The sequence below is a fragment of the Engystomops pustulosus genome, chromosome 5 (genome assembly GCF_040894005.1).
Source record: "Engystomops pustulosus chromosome 5, aEngPut4.maternal, whole genome shotgun sequence".
NCBI classification, from domain to species: Eukaryota; Metazoa; Chordata; class Amphibia; order Anura; family Leptodactylidae; genus Engystomops; species Engystomops pustulosus.
Genome location: NC_092415.1, coordinates 2,531,074 through 2,549,002, shown reverse-complemented (window position 1 = coordinate 2,549,002; position 17,929 = coordinate 2,531,074).

The following is a 17,929-nucleotide window of genomic DNA, read 5'->3' as shown; positions in this document are numbered from 1 at the left end:
CACCACCTCATCCTCATAGACTGTAAGCTCTTGTGTCACCCCTCATCCTCATAGACTGTAAGCTCTTGTGTCACCCCCTCATCCTCATAGACTGTAAGCTCTTGTGTCCCCCCTTATCCTCATAGACTGTAAGCTCTTGTGTCTCCCCCTTATCCTCATAGACTGTAAGCTCTTGTGTCACCCCTCATCCTCATAGATATAGTAGTGCATGTATAGTGATGCATGTAGAGTGGTGCATGTAGAGTGGTGCATGTATAGTAGTGTATGTATAGTAGTGTATGTATAGTAGTGTATGTATAGTAGTGCATGTATAGTAGTGCATGTATAGTAGTGTATGTATAGTAGTGTATGTACAGTAGTGCATGTATAGTAGTGCATGTATGTATAGTAGTGCATGTATAGTAGTGCATGTATAGTAGTGCATGTATAGTAGTGTATGTATAGTAGTGCATGTATAGTAGTGCATGTATAGTAGTGCATGTATAGTAGTGTATGTATAGTAGTGCATGTATAGTAGTGCATGTATAGTAGTGCATGTATAGTAGTGTATGTATAGTAGTGTATGTATAGTAATGCATGTATAGTAGTGCATGTATAGTAGTGCATGTATAGTGGTGCATGTATAGTAGTGCATGTATAGTAGTGCATGTATAGTAGTGCATGTATAGTAGTGTATGTATAGTAGTGTATGTATAGTAATGTATGTATAGTAGTGCATGTATAGTAGTGCATGTATAGTAGTGTATGTATAGTAGTGTATGTATAGTAGTGTAGGTATAGTAGTGTATGTATAGTAGTGTATGTATAGTAGTGTAGGTATAGTAGTGTATGTATAGTAGTGTATGTATAGTAGTGTATGTATAGTAGTGTAGGTATAGTAGTGCATGTATAGTAGTGTATGTATAGTAGTGTATGTATAGTAGTGTAGGTATAGTAGTGCATGTATGGTAGTGTATGTATAGTAGTGTATGTATAGTAGTGTAGGTATAGTAGTGTATGTATAGTAGTGTATGTATAGTACTGTAGGTATAGTAGTGTATGTATAGTAGTGTAGGTATAGTAGTGCATGTATAGTAGTGTATGTATAGTAGTGTATGTATAGTAGTGCATGTATAGTAGTGTAGGTATAGTAGTGTAGGTATAGTAGTGTAGGTATAGTAATGTATGTATAGTAGTGCATGTATAGTGGTGCATGTATAGTAATGTATGTATAGTAGTGCATGTATAGTAGTGCATGTATAGTAGTGCATGTATAGTGGTGCATGTATAGTAGTGCATGTATAGTAGTGCATGTATAGTGGTGCATGTATAGTAGTGCATGTATAGTAGTGTATGTATAGTAGTGTATGTATAGTAGTGCATGTATAGTGGTGCATGTATAGTAGTGCATGTATAGTGGTGCATGTATAGTAGTGCATGTATAGTAGTGCATGTATAGTAGTGCATGTATAGTAGTGCATGTATAGTAGTGTATGTATAGTAGTGTATGTATAGTAGTGCATGTATAGTAGTGCATGTATAGTAGTGCATGTATAGTGGTGCATGTATAGTAGTGCATGTATAGTAGTGTATGTATAGTAGTGTATGTATAGTAGTGCATGTATAGTAGTGTATGTATAGTAGTGCATGTATAGTAGTGCATGTATAGTAGTGCATGTATAGTAGTGCATGTATAGTAGTGTATGTATAGTAGTGTATGTATAGTAGTGCATGTATAGTAGTGCATGTATAGTAGTGCATGTATAGTGGTGCATGTATAGTAGTGCATGTATAGTAGTGTATGTATAGTAGTGTATGTATAGTAGTGCATGTATAGTGGTGCATGTATAGTAGTGCATGTATAGTGGTGCATGTATAGTAGTGCATGTATAGTAGTGCATGTATAGTAGTGCATGTATAGTAGTGTATGTATAGTAGTGTATGTATAGTAGTGCATGTATAGTAGTGTATGTATAGTGGTGCATGTATAGTAGTGTAGGTATAGTAGTGTATGTATAGTAGTGCATGTATAGTAGTGCATGTATAGTAGTGTAGGTATAGTAGTGTATGTATAGTAGTGCATGTATAGTAGTGTATGTATAGTAGTGTATGTATAGTAGTGCATGTATAGTAGTGTAGGTATAGTAGTGTATGTATAGTAGTGTATGTATAGTAGTGTATGTATAGTAGTGCATGTATAGTAGTGTATGTATAGTAGTGCATGTATAGTAGTGCATGTATAGTAGTGTATGTATAGTAGTGCATGTATAGTAGTGCATGTATAGTAGTGTAGGTATAGTAGTGTAGGTATAGTAGTGTATTATAGTAGTGTATGTATAGAAGTGCATGTATAGTAGTGTATGTATAGTAGTGTATGTATAGTAGTGTAGGTATAGTAGTGTATGTATAGTAGTGTATGTATAGTAGTGTAGGTATAGTAGTGTATGTATAGTAGTGTATGTATAGTAGTGCATGTATAGTAGTGTAGGTATAGTAGTGTATGTATAGTAGTGTATGTATAGTAGTGTATGTATAGTAGTGTATGTATAGTAGTGTATGTATAGTAGTGTATGTATAGTAGTGTATGTATAGTAGTGTAGGTATAGTAGTGTATGTATAGTAGTGTATGTATAGTAGTGTATGTATAGTAGTGTATGTATAGTAGTGCATGTATAGTAGTGTATGTATAGTAGTGTATGTATAGTAGTGTATGTATAGTAGTGTATGTATAGTAGTGCATGTATAGTAGTGTAGGGTGGCAGCCGCTGTCTGTGGTGCTGATTGCTCAGTATCGCTTCCTCTCTTCTGCTGTCACCTGTCTCCATCACATTGGGGCAAATTTACTTACCCGGTCCATTCGCGTTCCAGCGGCGGCTTCTCCGCTCTGGATTCGGGTCCGGCCGGGATTTAATAAGGTAGTTCTTCCGCCGTCCACCAGGTGGCGCTGCTGCGCTGAAAGTAAACTCATCGCGCCGGAATGCACCGAGCTGGACCAGGTGAAGGTAAGCGGTCCTTATGCGACACATTTTCGGTTTTTAAATGCGGCGGTTTTTCCGAATACGTCGGGTTTTCGTTCGGCCACGCCCCCCGATTTCCGTCGCGCGCATGCCAGCGCCGATGCGCCACAATCCGATCGCGTGCGCCAAAATCCCGGGGCAATTTAAGTACAAGCGGCGCAAAACGGAAATATTCGGGTAACACGTCGGGAAAACGCGAATCGGGCCCTTAATAAATGACCCCCATTATGATCATTTGTTACACATTGGGGCAGATGTATCATCAAATACAGGAGGAGAAGAAACAGAGACAGGAGGAGAAGAAACAGAGACAGGAGGAGAAGAAGAAGCAGAGACAGGAGGAGAAGAAGAAGCAGAGACAGGAGGAGAAGAAGCAGCAGAGACAGGAGGAGAAGAAGCAGCAGAGACAGGAGGAGGAGAAGAAGCAGAGACAGGAGGAGAAGAAGCAGCAGAGACAGGAGGAGGAGAAGAAGCAGAGACAGGAGGAGAAGAAGAAGCAGAGACAGGAGGAGAAGAAGAAGCAGAGACAGGAGGAGGAGAAGAAGCAGCAGAGACAGGAGGAGGAGAAGAAGCAGAGACAGGAGGAGGAGAAGCAGAGACTGGAGGAGAAGAAGCAGAGACAGGAGGAGCCGAAGCAGAGATAAGAGGAAGCAGAGATAGGAGGAGAAGAAGCAGAGACATAAGAAGAAGCAGCAGAAGCAGGAGGAGAAGAAGCAGAGACAGGAGGAGAAGAAGCAGAGACAGGAGGAGAAGAAGCAGAGATAAGAGGAAGCAGAGATAGGAGGAGAAGAAGAGTCAGAGACAGGAGGAGTAGAAGAAGTAGAGACAGGAGGAGTAGAAGAAGTAGAGACAGGAGGAGAAGAAGAAGCAGCAGAGATAGAAGGAGAAGAAGCAGCAGAGACAGGAGGAGAAGAAGCAGCAGAGACAGGAGGAGAAGAAGAAGCAGAGACAGGAGGAGAAGCAGCAGAGACAGGAGGAGAAGCAGCAGAGACAGGAGGAGAAGAAGCAGAGACAGGAGGAGAAGAAGAAGCAGCAGAGGCAGGAGGAGAAGAAGAAGCAGCAGAGATAGGAGGAGAAGAAGAAGCAGCAGAGATAGGAGGAGAAGAAGAAGCAGCAGAGACAGGAGGAGAAGAAGAAGCAGCAGAGACAGGAGGAGAAGAAGAAGCAGCAGAGACAGGAGGAGAAGAAGAAGCAGCAGAGACAGGAGGAGAAGAAGAAGCAGCAGAGACAGAAGGAGAAGAAGAAGCAGAGACAGGAGGAGAAGAAGAAGCAGCAGAGACAGGAGGAGAAGAAGAAGCAGCAGAGACAGGAGGAGAAGAAGAAGCAGCAGAGACAGGAGGAGAAGAAGAAGCAGCAGAGATAGGAGGAGAAGAAGAAGCAGAGCTTTGGCAGTTGTGGCAGAGAAGGAGGAGGCTGAAGGCAAAGGAAGAAATGAGAGAAGATAAAACAGGAAGTGAGTGTGAGGTGAGGCAGGAGTAGGAGTGAGTGCAGGTCCTTGGAGTCAGTGTCCCCGGGGTCCGGTGCGGGTCCTTTGGCTGCTCTATTATAGAGACGTCAGCGCCGGAGCCTTTCTCTGCACTTGTCATGATTTCTTTTCCCACAAATTGAATTTTTACTTTTTCCACTTTGAAGCTTTTGAAAAATGACTTGTGGGGCTCAGAGAGCGGAGATTTCCTGAGTAATGGCCGAGGCCCCTGAGGTCAGGAGCCGCCGCTGACAGGTAGAGAGACCTGAGCGCTGACACCAGCAGCTTCCACAGGGAATCTTTCATCTGTGAAATTCTAAGAATTAAAATGTGTCCACAGCATCAGAAGGAGTTTACAGAACACGAGGGCAAATGTCATGTATGTGCTCTGTGTGCTCTGTATGTGCTCTGTGTGCCATGTATGTGCTCTGTGTGCTCTGTATGTGCTCTGTATGTGCTCTGTGTGTCATGTATGTGCTCTGTGTGCTCTGTATGTGCTCTGTGTGTCATGTAAGTGCTCTATGTGCTCTGTATGTGCTCTGTATGTGCTCTGTGTGTCATGTATGTGCTCTATGTGCTCTGTATGTGCTCTGTATGTGCTCTGTGTGTCATGTATGTGCTCTGTGTGCTCTGTATGTGCTCTGTGTGTCATGTAAGTGCTCTATGTGCTCTGTATGTGCTCTGTATGTGCTCTGTGTGTCATGTATGTGCTCTATGTGCTCTGTATGTGCTCTGTGTGTCATGTATGTGCTCTGTGTGCTCTGTATGTGCTCTGTGTGTCATGTAAGTGCTCTATGTGCTCTGTATGTGCTCTGTATGTGCTCTGTGTGTCATGTATGTGCTCTATGTGCTCTGTATGTGCTCTGTGTGTCATGTATGTGCTCTATGTGCTCTGTATGTGCTCTGTGTGCTCTGTATGTGCTCTGTGTGTCATGTATGTGCTCTATGTGCTCTGTATGTGCTCTGTGTGCTCTGTATGTGCTCTGTGTGTCATCACACACAAATATCCTTTATTATTAGTCATATTACATAGACATAGTTAAAAAGAAAGAAAACTCTTTCAATCATGTACTTCTCCAACTATCTAAATACCTGAGTACCTATATGCTCTGTGTGTCATGTATGTGCTCTGTGTGTCATGTATGTGCTCTGTGTGTCATGTATGTGCTCATTGGGGCTCATTTACTAAGGGTCCGTCAGACGCATTTTCATCGGGTTTCCCGACGATTTCTATTTTGCGACGAATTGCCCCGGAATTATGACGCAAGCGAATGGGCTTTGTGCCACACCGGCAAAGGCTTGCAGGCGACAGAAATCGGGGGCGTGTCCCGACCGATTCGGACAAGGATTTAACAATTAGAATTGTGTCACAAGATCACGCACTTACATGCACCAGAAAGAAGAAGGTGAACTCCGGGGACCTGAGCAAGGAAGCCACACATGCAGGACATCGGGTGCAGGATCTTAGTGACTCCCCGCACAGCGCATTATACACGGACAATGCACTTGCATGCAACAGGAAGAAGAAGGTGAACTCCGGGAACCTGAGCGGGGAAGCGACACATGCAGGATATCGGGCGCAGGATCTTAGTGACTCCCCGCACAGCACATTATACACGGACAATGCACTTACATGCACCAGGAAGAAGAAGGTGAACTCCGGGGACCTGAGCGGGGAAGTGACACATGCAGGATATCGGGTGCAGGATCTTAGTGACTCCCCTCACAGCGCATTATACACGGACAATGCACTTACATGCACCAGGAAGAAGAAGGTGAACTCCGGGGACCTGAGCGGGGAAGCGACACATGCAGGATATCGGGTGCAGGATCTTAGTGACTCCCTGCACAGCGCATTATACACGGACAATGCACTTACATGCACCAGGAAGAAGAAGGTGAACTCCGGGGACCTGAGCGGGGAAGTGACACATGCAGGATATCGGGCACAGGATCTTAGTGACTCCCCGCACAGCGCATTATACACGGACAATGCACTTACATGCACCAGGAAGAAGAAGGTGAACTCCGGGGACCTGAGCGGGGAAGTGACACATGCAGGATATCGGGTGCAGGATCTTAGTGACTCCCCGCACAGCGCATTATACACGGACAATGCACTTACATGCACCAGGAAGAAGAAGGTGAACTCCGGGGACCTGAGCGGGGAAGCGACACATGCAGGATATCGGGTGCAGGATCTTAGTGACTCCCCGCACAGCGCATTATACACGGACAATGCACTTACATGCACCTGGAAGAAGAAGGTGAACTCCGGGGACCTGAGCGGGGAAGTGACACATGCAGGATATCGGGCGCAGGATCTTAGTGACTCCCCGCACAGCACATTATACACGGACAATGCACTTACATGCACCAGGAAGAGGAAGGTGAACTCCAGGGACCTGAGCGGGGAAGCGACACATGCAGGATATCGGGCGCAGGATCTTAGTGACTCCCTGCACAGCGCATTATACACGGACAATGCACTTACATGCACCAGGAAGAAGAAGGTGAACTCCAGGGACCTGAGCGGGGAAGTGACACATGCAGGATATCAGGCGCATGATCTTAGTGACTCCCCGCACAGCGCATTATACACGGACAATGCACTTACATGCACCAGGAAGAAGAAGGTGAACTCCAGGGACCTGAGCGGGGAAGCGTCACATGCAGGATATCGGGCGCAGGATCTTAGTGACTCCCCGCACAGTGCATTATACACGGACAATGCACTTGCATGCACCAGGAAGAAGAAGGTGAACTCTGAGGACCTGAGCGGGGAAGTGACACATGCAGGATATCAGGCGCATGATCTTAGTGACTCCCCGCACAGCGCATTATACACGGACAATGCACTTACATGCACCAGGAAGAAGAAGGTGAACTCCAGGGACCTGAGCGGGGAAGTGACACATGCAGGATATCAGGCGCATGATCTTAGTGACTCACTGCACAGCGCATTATACACGGACAATGCACTTACATGCACCAGGAAGAAGAAGGTGAACTCCGGGGACCTGAGCGGGGAAGCGACACGTGCAGGATATTGGGTGCACGATCTTAGTGACTCCCCGCACAGCGCATTATACACGGACAATGCACTTACATGCACCAGGAAGAAGAAGGTGAACTCCAGGGACCTGAGCGGGGAAGCGACACATGCAGGATATCGGGCGCACGATCTTAGTGACTCCCCGCACAGCGCATTATACACGGACAATGCACTTACATGCACCAGGAAAAAGAAGGTGAACTCCAGGGACCTGAGCGGGGAAGCGACACATGCAGGATATCGGGCGCACGATCTTAGTGACTCCCCGCACAGCGCATTATACACGGACAATGCACTTACATGCACCAGGAAAAAGAAGGTGAACTCCAGGGACCTGAGCGGGGAAGCTACACATGCAGGATATCGGGCGCAGGATCTTAGTGACTCCCCGCACAGCACATTATACACGGACAATGCACTTACATGCACCAGGAAGATGAAGGTGAACTCCGGGGACCTGAGCGGGGAAGTGACACATGCAGGATATCGGGCGCACGATCTTAGTGACTCCCCGCACAGCACATTATACACGGACAATGCACTTACATGCACCAGGAAGATGAAGGTGAACCCCGGGGACCTGAGCGGGGAAGTGACACATGCAGGATATCGGGCGCAGGATCTTAGTGACTCCCCACACAGCGCATTATACACGGACAATGCACTTACATGCACCAGGAAGAAGAAGGTGAACACCTGGGACCTGAGCGGGGAAGTGACACATGCAGGATATCGGGTGCAGGATCTTAGTGATTCCCCGCACAGCACATTATACACGGACAATGCACTTACATGCACCAGGAAGAAGGTGAACTCCGGGGACCTGAGCGGGGAAGCGACACATGCAGGATATCGGGCGCAGGATCTTAGTGACTCCCCGCACAGCGCATTATACACGGACCATGCACTTACATGCACCAGGAAGAAGAAGGTGAACACCTGGGACCTGAGCGGGGAAGCGACACATGCAGGATATCGGGCGCAGGATCTTAGTGAATCATGGCATACCTGAATCTTCGTCGGACAACGCACTGCGGGATTGCCACAGGACCGGGTAAGTGCCCCAATGCTTTGGTTGACATCCTAGGGTCCTGTTTGGAGTCTATGGGGTTTTGTATCATTGAATTATTGGCGTAAAAAAAGTGCCAAAAGAATCTCAAGGATCTTTTCCTGCCGCTAATACATAGAACCGCAGCGCGCGCAGCTCCGTGTAAATCTGATGTATGATGCGTCGTTATTTTAAAATAATGGCATGAAGCACAAAAGACTGAGGGCAGGACAACACCCCATGTTACCCCCTGTGAGGGCATGTTACCCCCTGTGAGGGCATGTTACCCCCTGTGAGGGCATGTTACCCCCTGTGAGGACATGTTACCCCCTGTGAGGGCATGTTACCCCCTGTGAGGGCATGTTACCCCCTGTGAGGGCATGTTACCCCCTGTGAGGACATGTTACCCCCTGTGAGGGCATGTTACCCCCTGTGAGGGCATGTTACCCCCTGTGAGGGCATGTTACCCCCTGTGAGGGCATGTTACCCCCTGTGAGGACATGTTACCCCCTGTGAGGGCATGTTACCCCCTGTGAGGGCATGTTACCCCCTGTGAGGGCACTTTAATAATCACCTGTAACACGGATATCAGTAAACTTTTCCCGTATCAGTAACTTCCACAATACGACAGACGCTTCTTACTGGGTGGAAATGAGGTCACAGCTTTATATATATATACATTTTATATATTCATCCATAATATCCAACAATCAGACACTTGGGATAGAATGACACATTACTGAGCTCCGGAAGCTGAAGCTCTGGACTCCCAGAAGGAGGCACTACAGTAGAGGAGGCTTCAAATCTCCAAAATAGGAGGCAATGGACAGGAGGAATTACACCAGAAAAAGAGGCACTGCACTACAGGAGGAGGCACTGCACTACAGGAGGAAGCACTGCACTACAGGAGGAAGCACTGCACTACAGGAGAAGGCACTGCACTACAGGAGAAGGCACTGCACTACAGGAGGAGGCACTGCACTACAGGAGGAGGTAGCACTGCACTACAGGAGGAGGCACTGCACTACAGGAGGAAGCACTGCACTACAGGAGGAGGCACTGCACTACAGGAGGAGGCACTACAGGAGGAAGCACTGCACTACAGGAGGAAGCACTGCACTACAGGAGGAAGCACTGCACTACAGGAGGAGGCACTGCACTACAGGAGGAAGCACTGCACTACAGGAGGAGGCACTGCACTACAGGAGGAGGCACTACAGGAGGAAGCACTGCACTACAGGAGGAGGCACTGCACTACAGGAGGAGGCACTGCACTACAGGAGGAGGTAGCACTGCACTACAGGAGGAGGCACTGCACTACAGGAGGAAGCACTGCACTACAGGAGGAGGCACTGCACTACAGGAGGAGGCACTACAGGAGGAAGCACTGCACTACAGGAGGAAGCACTGCACTACAGGAGGAAGCACTGCACTACAGGAGGAGGCACTGCACTATAGGAGGAAGCACTGCACTACAGGAGGAAGCACTGCACTACAGGAGGAGGTAGCACTGCACTACAGGAGGAGGTAGCACTGCACTACAGGAGGAGGCACTGCACTACAGGAGGAGGCACTGCACTACAGGAGGAGGCACTGCACTACAGGAGGAAGCACTTCACTACAGGAGGAGGCACTGCACTATAGGAGGAAGCACTGCACTACAGGAGGAAGCACTGCACTACAGGAGGAGGTACTGCACTACAGGAGGAGGCACTACAGGAGGAAGCACTGCACTACAGGAGGAGGTACTGCACTACAGGAGGAGGCACTACAGGAGGAAGCACTGCACTACAGGAGGAAGCACTGCACTACAGGAGGAGGCACTGCACTACAGGAGGAGGCACTACAGGAGGAAGCACTGCACTATAGGAGGAAGCACTGCACTACAGGAGGAAGCACTGCACTACAGGAGGAGGTACTGCACTACAGGAGGAAGCACTGCACTATAGGAGGAAGCACTGCACTACAGGAGGAAGCACTGCACTACAGGAGGAGGTACTGCACTACAGGAGGAGGCACTACAGGAGGAAGCACTGCACTACAGGAGGAGGTACTGCACTACAGGAGGAGGCACTACAGGAGGAAGCACTGCACTACAGGAGGAAGCACTGCACTACAGGAGGAGGCACTGCACTACAGGAGGAGGCACTACAGGAGGAAGCACTGCACTATAGGAGGAAGCACTGCACTACAGGAGGAGGCACTACAGGAGGAAGCACTGCACTATAGGAGGAAGCACTGCACTACAGGAGGAGGTACTGCACTACAGGAGGAGGCACTACAGGAGGAAGCACTGCACTACAGGAGGAAGCACTGCACTACAGGAGGAAGCACTGCACTACAGGAGGAGGCACTGCACTATAGGAGGAAGCACTGCACTACAGGAGGAAGCACTTCACTACAGGAGGAGGTAGCACTGCACTACAGGAGGAGGCACTGCACTACAGGAGGAAGCACTTCACTACAGGAGGAGGTAGCACTGCACTACAGGGGGAGGCACTGCACTACAGGAGGAGGCACTGCACTACAGGAGGAGGCACTGCACTACAGGAGGAAGCACTGCACTACAGGAGGAGGCACTGCACTAAAGGAGGAGGCACTGCACTTCAGGAGGAGGCACTGCACTACAGGAGGAAGCACTGCACTACAGGAGGAGGCACTGCACTACAGGAGGAGGCACTGCACTACAGGAGGAAGCACTGCACTACAGGAGGAAGCACTGCACTACAGGAGGAGGCACTGCACTAGAGGAGGAGGCACTGCACTACAGGAGGAGGCACTGCACTAGAGGAGGAGGCACTGCTCTACAGGAGGAGGCACTACAGGAGGAGGCACTGCACTACAGGAGGAGGCACTGCACTACAGGAGGAGGCACTGCACTAGAGGAGGAGGCACTGCACTACAGGAGGAGGCACTGCACTATAGGAGGAGGCACTGCACTACAGGAGGAGGCACTGCACTACAGGAGGAGGCACTGCACTAGAGAAGGCACGGCACTACAGGAGGAGGCACTGCACTACAGGAGGAGGCACTGCACTATAGAAGGCACTGTACTAGAGGAGGCACTGCACTAGATAAGAAGGCACTGCCCTAGAGGAGGAGGCACTGCACTAGAGGAGGAGGCACTGCACTAGAGGAGGCACTGCACTACATAAGGAGGCACTGCACTACATAAGGAGGCACTGCACTATAGAAGGCACTGTATTAGAGGAGGCACTGCACTAGATAAGAAGGCACTGCACTAGAGGAGGAGGCACTGCACCAGAGGAGGAGGCACTGCACCAGAGGAGGAGGCACTGCACTAGAGGAGGAGGCACTGCACCAGAGGAGGAGGCACTGCACCAGAGGAGGAGGCACTGCACTAGAGGAGGAGGCACTGCTCTGGGGTTCTCCATTGTGTGGAGTTCCCCTTTAAACCCCTCAGCCTCACTTCCCCTGCAGCTCATTGTACTTTTGTCTCTGGGACATTTGGACAAAAGGGTCAGGACAGGAATAGATCGGGCGGCTTCGATTTCAGCCTAAAAAGGTTCTGCCCATTTCTGGCGGCTCCATTACATCCACGAAACCGGAGCCGGCGCGTTCCTCTCCAAGGGCAGAGATGAGGGAAGGCGCCCCCCACCCCGTCCCCCAATAACCTCCGATCACATAACCTTGCTGATACATTCATGGCTATGGGGAATCCTCCTGCTTGCTGTCATGGAATGGAAACAGCTGCTGAGCTCGTCACTATGTATCAGTGTAGGCTGGACGCCCAACAGAATGTGCTGCTACATTGCACCAAACTATAGCTGTGAGCAGTGATCTGTACAATGTGATTTCACATAGAACCTGTCAGCAGGATTTACAGCTCAGACTACAGCCCTCCAAATACCTGCTGCAGAGAGCACAGAGCGCAGCAGTGTGAGGACACAGCTCCAGCACTGAGAAGCCTGAAATATAAAAGCAGATTTCACAGTCCTGCTGCTACTAACAACATGCACAGTGGTCGCATTACTCTCCAGGGACAATCCAAAGCACTGGCTGCAGTCTGCATCCGCAACTACTGATCGATTAAAAATCCCAGGAGAACTTCTCTTCCTACAATAAACCTGAGTGATCCCTCGTGTGTATGAACAGGAGAAGTTTGTGAACCTCCTGATCTCCTTGGTGTATCCCGGATTCTCTCACCCCCCCCCCCCCCCCCGATCCTTCCTCCCCCCCTGAGCCATTATCCTGTCTGCAGGGCTTCCTACGGCAAGTTTAGTGGTTTGCGGTTTTCTACAGAGTCTCCTCTCTGTTTGTTACAGTGTATCAGTGCAGTGACATTTCCAGGAGGATCGAGCCCACGGATCTCTGTGATGTACGAGGGGTCCCCCAAGGCCACGTGTGACCTCCACGTCTCTATCCATAGTGTAGTGTCGTGCATACAAGGCCTGCTGGATCATAGTAGATAGTCAGCTCTTGGGGATAGAGTGTTGTTCCTTATAGATCACTGGACCAGGCCACCGGGATGGAATATTAGGCATTAGGGGATCAGCCAATCACGATGGACCGGTCATTAAATTCTCTGGACCACCAGGTCAATACTTCCACTGATCGCACAAAGATAAACTTTGATCGTTCTCTACCACAAGGATTAAGACTGGAACTAAGACATGAAATTGACTGTATACCACTAACCACCAGGACATGGCGCTGACTGTATACCACTGACCTCCAGGACATGGCGCTGACTGTATTCCACTGACCTCCAGGACATGGCACTGACTGTATACCACTGACCTCCAGGACATGGCACTGACTGTATACCACTGACCTCCAGGACATGGCACTGACTGTATACCACTGACCCCCAGGACATGGTGCTGACTGTATACCACTGACCCCCAGGACATGGCACTGACTGTATACCACTGACCTCCAGGACATGGCGCTGACTGTATACCACTGACCTCCAGGACATGGCGCTGACTGTATACCACTGACCTCCAGGACATGGCGCTGACTGTATTCCACTGACCTCCAGGACATGGCACTGACTGTATACCACTGACCTCCAGGACATGGCACTGACTGTATACCACTGACCCCCAGGACATGACACTGACTGTATACCACTGACCCCCAGGACATGACACTGACTGTATACCACTGACCTCCAGGACATGGCACTGACTGTACACCACTGACCTCCAGGACATGGCACTGACTGTATACCACTAACCTCCAGGACATGGCACTGACTGTATACCACTGACCTCCAGGACATGGCGCTGACTGTACACCACTGACCTCCAGGACATGGCACTGACTGTATAACACTGACCTCCAGGACATGGCGCTGACTGTATATCACTGACCTCCAGGACATGGCACTGACTGTATAACACTGACCTCCAGGACATGGCACTGACTGTATAACACTTACCTCCAGGACATGGCGCTGACTGTATACCACTGACCTCCAGGACATGGCACTGACTGTATACCACTGACCTCCAGGACATGGCACTGACTGTATAACACTGACCTCCAGGACATGGCACTGACTGTATATCACTAACCTCCAGGACATGGCACTGACTGTATACCACTGACCTCCAGGACATGGTGCTGACTGTATACCACTGACCTCCAGGACATGGCGCTGACTGTATTCCACTGACCTCCAGGACATGGCACTGACTGTATACCACTGACCTCCAGGACATGGCACTGACTGTATACCACTGACCCCCAGGACATGACACTGACTGTATACCACTGACCCCCAGGACATGACACTGACTGTATACCACTGACCTCCAGGACATGGCACTGACTGTATACCACTGACCTCCAGGACATGGCACTGACTGTATACCACTGACCCCCAGGACATGGCACTGACTGTATACCACTGACCCCCAGGACATGGCGCTGACTGTACATCACTGACCTCCAGGACATGGCACTGACTGTATACCACTGACCTCCCGGACATGGCGCTGACTGTATACCACTGACCTCCAGGACATGACACTGACTGTACACCACTGACCTCCAGGACATGGCACTGACTGTATAACACTGACCTCCAGGACATGGCACTGACTGTACACCACTGACCTCCAGGACATGGCACTGACTGTATACCACTAACCTCCAGGACATGGCACTGACTGTATACCACTGACCTCCAGGACATGGCGCTGACTGTACACCACTGACCTCCAGGACATGGCACTGACTGTATAACACTGACCTCCAGGACATGACACTGACTGTATACCACTGACCTCCAGGACATGGCACTGACTGTATAACACTTACCTCCAGGACATGGCGCTGACTGTACACCACTGACCTCCAGGACATGGCACTGACTGTATACCACTGACCTCCAGGACATGGCACTGACTGTATAACACTGACCTCCAGGACGTGGCACTGACTGTATAACACTAACCTCCAGGACATGGCACTGACTGTATACCACTGACCTCCAGGACATGGCACTGACTGTATACCACTGACTGCCAGGACATGGCACTGACTGTATACCACTGACCTCCAGGACATGGCACTGACTGTATACCACTGACCTCCAGGACATGGCACTGACTGTATAACACTGACCCCCAGGACATGACACTGACTGTATAACACTGACCTCCAGGACATGGCACTGACTGTATACCACTAACCTCCAGGACATGGCACTGACTGTATACCACTGACCTCCAGGACATGGCACTGACTGTATACCACTGACCTCCAGGACATGGCACTGACTGTATAACACTGACCCCCAGGACATGGCACTGACTGTATAACACTGACCTCCAGGACATGGCACTGACTGTATAACACTGACCACCAGGACATGCCCCTTACTATATACCACTGACCTCCAGGACATGGTGCTGACTGTATATCACTGACCTCCAGGACATGGCGCTGACTGTATACCACTGACCTCCAGGACATGGCACTGACTGTATACCACTGACCCCCAGGACATGACACTGACTGTATAACACTGACCTCCAGGACATGGCACTGACTGTATACCACTAACCTCCAGGACATGGCACTGACTGTATACCACTGACCTCCAGGACATGGCACTGACTGTATACCACTGACCTCCAGGACATGGCACTGACTGTATAACACTGACCTCCAGGACATGGCACTGACTGTATAACACTGACCACCAGGACATGGCACTGACTGTATACCACTAACCTCCAGGACATGGCACTGACTGTATAACACTGACCTCCAGGACATGGCACTGACTGTATACCACTGACCCCCAGGACATGACACTGACTGTATAACACTGACCTCCAGGACATGGCACTGACTGTATACCACTAACCTCCAGGACATGGCACTGACTGTATACCACTGACCTCCAGGACATGGCACTGACTGTATAACACTGACCTCCAGGACATGGCACTGACTGTATACCACTGACCTCCAGGACATGGCACTGACTGTATAACACTGACCTCCAGGACATGGCACTGACTGTATATCACTAACCTCCAGGACATGGCACTGACTGTATAACACTGACCTCCAGGACATGGCACTGACTGTATACCACTAACCTCCAGGACATGGCACTGACTGTATACCACTGACCTCCAGGACATGGTGCTGACTGTACACCACTGACCTCCAGGACATGGCACTGACTGTATAACACTGACCTCCAGGACATGGCACTGACTGTATAACACTGACCTCCAGGACATGGCGCTGACTGTATACCACTGACCTCCAGGACATGGCACTGACTGTATAACACTGACCTCCAGGACATGGCACTGACTGTATATCACTAACCTCCAGGACATGGCACTGACTGTATACCACTGACCTCCAGGACATGGCACTGACTGTATAACACTGACCTCCAGGACATGGCACTGACTGTATATCACTAACCTCCAGGACATGGCACTGACTGTATAACACTGACCTCCAGGACATGGCACTGACTGTATACCACTGACCTCCAGGACATGGCGCTGACTGTATACCACTGACCTCCAGGACATGGCACTGACTGTATAACACTGACCTCCAGGACATGGCACGGACTGTATATCACTAACCTCCAGGACATGACACTGACTGTATAACACTGACCTCCAGGACATGGCACTGACTGTATATCACTAACCTCCAGGACATGGCACTGACTGTATACCACTGACCTCCAGGACATGGTGCTGACTGTATACCACTGACCTCCAGGACATGGCGCTGACTGTATACCACTGACCTCCAGGACATGGCGCTGACTGTATAACACTGACCTCCAGGACATGGCACTGACTGTATACCACTGACCTCCAGGACATGGCACTGACTGTATACCACTAACCTCCAGGACATGGCACTGACTGTATACCACTGACCTCCAGGACATGGCACTGACTGTATAACACTGACCTCCAGGACATGGCACTGACTGTATACCACTGACCTCCAGGACATGGTGCTGACTGTACACCACTGACCTCCAGGACATGGCACTGACTGTATACCACTGACCCCCAGGACATGACACTGACTGTATAACACTGACCTCCAGGACATGGCGCTGACTGTATACCACTGACCTCCAGGACATGGCACTGACTGTATACCACTAACCTCCAGGACATGGCACTGACTGTATACCACTGACCTCCAGGACATGGCACTGACTGTATAACACTGACCTCCAGGACATGGCACGGACTGTATATCACTAACCTCCAGGACATGACACTGACTGTATAACACTGACCTCCAGGACATGGCACTGACTGTATATCACTAACCTCCAGGACATGGCACTGACTGTATACCACTGACCTCCAGGACATGGTGCTGACTGTATACCACTGACCTCCAGGACATGGCGCTGACTGTATACCACTGACCTCCAGGACATGGCGCTGACTGTATAACACTGACCTCCAGGACATGGCACTGACTGTATACCACTGACCTCCAGGACATGGCACTGACTGTATACCACTAACCTCCAGGACATGGCACTGACTGTATACCACTGACCTCCAGGACATGGCACTGACTGTATAACACTGACCTCCAGGACATGGCACTGACTGTATACCACTGACCTCCAGGACATGGTGCTGACTGTACACCACTGACCTCCAGGACATGGCACTGACTGTATACCACTGACCCCCAGGACATGACACTGACTGTATAACACTGACCTCCAGGACATGGCGCTGACTGTATACCACTGACCTCCAGGACATGGCACTGACTGTATACCACTAACCTCCAGGACATGGCACTGACTGTATACCACTGACCTCCAGGACATGGGGCTGACTGTATACCACTGACCTCCAGGACATGGC